Source organism: Medicago sativa, chromosome 3, assembly GCF_051527215.1.
Source record: "Medicago sativa cultivar Bolivia chromosome 3, Bolivia_mono, whole genome shotgun sequence".
NCBI lineage: Eukaryota > Viridiplantae > Streptophyta > Magnoliopsida > Fabales > Fabaceae > Medicago > Medicago sativa.
Genome location: NC_140751.1, coordinates 73,109,850 through 73,113,643, shown reverse-complemented (window position 1 = coordinate 73,113,643; position 3,794 = coordinate 73,109,850). Strand labels below are relative to the sequence as shown.

The 3,794-nt window shown below is 33.6% G+C and overlaps 1 long non-coding RNA gene across 1 annotated transcript; it reads right to left on the bottom strand.

Moving 5' to 3' along the window:
• Window positions 1–650: 650 nt before the first annotated feature.
• Window positions 651–3,794, bottom strand: LOC146939982 (uncharacterized). Its single transcript, XR_015031858.1, has 5 exons — window positions 2,998–3,794; window positions 2,749–2,923; window positions 2,095–2,149; window positions 1,072–1,978; window positions 651–986 (listed from the first exon to the last, which is right to left on the bottom strand). It is a non-coding gene; the product is annotated as an uncharacterized LOC146939982 (long non-coding RNA).

Here is a 3,794-nt window from a genome sequence, read left to right as displayed (position 1 = left end):
AATACTTGGATTGATTGTATGAATGTATTTGGAGGTTTATTATTCATGCAAACTATTGAGAATTGAATTATTTATGTCAATTATTAATTATTGATTATGATTAAAGCACTACTAGAAAAATCAATTTTAGAGAGGGTAGAAATCCGTCACTAAACTGCCATAATTCCCTCACAAGCTAATTTAGGGACGGATTTAGTGACGACCGGTAATCCCTTAAGAATATTGGCCTTGCTAAATATTAGTGAGGGATTTTGGTTTCCGTCCCTAATTGACACGGATACAATCCCTCACTAATTATTTAAATCCGTCACTAAATATGAACCAGAAATATCCTAAAAATTGGACAAATCCGTCAGTAATTAGTGAGGGATTCTTGTTCCCTCTCTAATAGTGAGGGACTATTCCATCATTTTTTACCATTATTTCCGTCACTAATTAATGACGGATTGGTTTTCCCTTTCAAATTTTGAAGGCACAAATTGTGAGGAAATTGAATTCCCTCACTAATTCAAAGAGAAATTTACATCAAAATATAAATGTTCCATTTCAAACCATATTTCATTAATTAATTATATTAATATTGTATATGCATTTACTATATTAAACCATATTGAACTTGTTGGACATTATAAATATACAACAAAAAACACTTGATAAATTGTCTTCATACCCAACACATACATTCATCACCATAAAAGTCATAAGGAAAATCTCAATAAGTTTACAACCATTGTTCAACTCTCAAAATACACAGAGTCACAAGGAAACTCTCAAAAATCAGTTTCATAATAAACGCTTAAACATTTTTAACGATACTAGAAGTAGCACATTAACTAAGTTTGCAACCAAGCTATCAAAATAACCATATATTATACATATTATATATTTATATATCAAGTAGATGGAGGTGGAGGTGGATGTAGATGACCTTGAGAAACCATTTCCATCAATTTAGTCATTTGCTCCCTAAGAAAACGTGAATCTTCCTGCGATGCACGAATCAACAGCAACTACTTTAAAAATAGACTAAATATTCATCAAGTTCAATAAGGTCATGAAGTAATAACTTACAGCAATATCCTCCATATCATGTAAAATTTGAATGATAAATAACAGGTCTGAAACTGCTGCTATTCAAACACCTCAATGTCCTAAAAACAGCACAAAAACACACACAACACACACAGTCCAACACACAGTCCACTAGGCTTAAAAAACAGTCATGGAAAACAGGCCCCAAATGCTGTCAGCACCTCCCTGCACAGAGAAAACACACACCAGCAGCAGAAAAAACACAGCAGCCTCGTTTCATCGAAAGATGATTAAGAGGGGTCAATTCATTTTCTCAATAAGGTAAAAAGCATTTATTCAAGTGTAATACATGCAATTTTCCTACTTCATAATAGCCCTATAAGTTGGGCAAATAAAATGCATAAGAAACACGTTTCTTCCAGATCAGCTTAATCAATATATACAAATTCAACAGTCATCAAAGAGGCAGAAATCTTACAGCAGTCGTAGTTGATGTAGCCAAATTTTCTTTTTAGTATGGTACTCATCATCACTATAAGCAATGCGATAATCAAGATCATAATTTTTTATGTGCAATTATTCATTATCAGACACTTACCAACTTTGGAACTATAAAGGGAGGACTGAAGCAGGACTTTAGGAGCACGATACCTGACCATGGGTCATTAATACATGTCATTAATATACATCACACGGTGCCCTACACAAATTTCTAACTTCATCATCAGAAAACAGCTTTTCCCTTTTTTTCATAAGTTGGTAGAGATTGTATTCCTGCATATCCAAAATTGACCTAAAACAGTTAGTATTAGACTTCAAAACAGCCACCAGTATGCCATAAAATCCAGTCGCTCATCATGTACTCAAAAACAAGGTACAGAATGTCACTTTCTCGAATAACTTCCTTCAGCTTCACGACATTTGAGTGATTCATTTTTCGTAATGACTGTCATAAGGGAAATTAGAGAATAAATATATGCAGAAGCATGAAGTACATTAAATTTTGCAAAGGCACAATATAAATTTTCAGATGAATTTACTACGCTATGGAGACATACATACCTTGAATGCCGGAACAGAGTATTTCCCAGAAAGTAAACCATGCACCAATTTTGTCCTGTCAACAAATGGATGCTTATTTACATTATAACGAAGAAAAATGATCTATGCCTTGAAGAACATCATCTTCACTAACAAATGTTTTCTTCACTAATAAATTGGTATTGTAGTCATCATATATGCCATATATATATATATATATATATATATGCAAACAGAAAATCAGGTACAACACCATAACAAAAAATTTGACGATTTCTTCAAATTAAATTGTCTAGATCAGGCAGAGAAAAATCAGGTAAGTCATAAAACAGATCAGGTAAGCCATAAAATAGAAAAACAGAAAATCAGGTAAGTCGTAAAAGCTTAACCAAGTACAAATTTGACGATTTCTTCAAATTAAATTGCCTAGATCATGTATAGCACCCTGCTCTAAATTGTATCAACACCATATCACATAACTACAAATTTCGAACCCAAAATCCAAGTTCCACTTCAAGTAAGGTCATGATGAAAATAACAATAAATATATAAATTAAAACAACATCAGAAATACAAGTATCACCAACATCAACTTCACTAAAGAGAAAAACTATAAAAAAACTATTAAAAATAAAATAAATAATAAATAAATTCTGAGATTGAGAGAGATGTTACCGTCAGTCTGAGATTCACTGAAGATTTGACAAAGGATTTTGGGAGAAGGAAGAAGATTCGATTTTGGGAGTGAGATTCAGTGAAGATCTGTGCTGTGAGAGCATGAGCACCGTAAATTTGGGTTCAAATTCAGCTTCAGATTTTAGGAGAAATTCAGCTTCAAATTAAGAAGAATCTACAAATTAAACACATAAATTAGTAAAGAATGGGAAGAAATTTCAATTAACAAAGAAGAAATCTGAAACTGACCGATTCCAACTGAGAAGAGCTTGCGATTCCAACTGAGAAGGAAAGAAGGGTTCCAACTGAGAAGATGAGAGAGGTTGAGAGAGCGATTCAGGGACTAAGAAGGAAAGAGTTGTTCAGTGAGAAGCTTGCGATTCCGAGAGAGTGAATGAGAAGCTTGCGATTGAGAGAGTGATTGTGAAGGACCGATATGTTTTAAAGATGAAAAGCTTGCGATTGAGAGAGTGATTGAGAGTTTGGAGGAAATTTTGGGTTAATTTTATTTTAGGGTTTGGGTTCATCTTGAATTTTTAGGAGTGAGAAGTTTTGAAGATGAATATTTGGGTTTGTGAGTATAAAATTTGGGGGATAATTTTTTTTTTTAATGGAAAATTTTGGGGATAATTATTGAGGTTTGTGAGCCAAAAAAAAGAGGGGGAATATTTTGGTATGAGAGGAGGGAAACCAAAACGTGAAAATAAATGAGGGGGAAGTAATTCAGTTTTGGCTAATGAATTTAGTGAGGTTTTTAGTGAGGGATACATTAGATAGAGATATGCAATTGATATTAGTGAGGATTTTAGTGAGGGATACATTAGATAGGGATAAAATCCATGTCAAATTCCGTCACAAACATTCAGCTAAAGAATTTAGTGAGGGATTTAGTCACGGAAGTTTAGTGAGGGACTTTTTGTGACGGATATCTAGACAATTCCGTTGCTAATGTTTGGCAGCTCAACTTTCGTGGAAATTACGGAAATCCGTCCCTAAATCCGTCACTATTAGTGAGGGATTGTTTTCCCTCCCTAAAATCCGTCCCT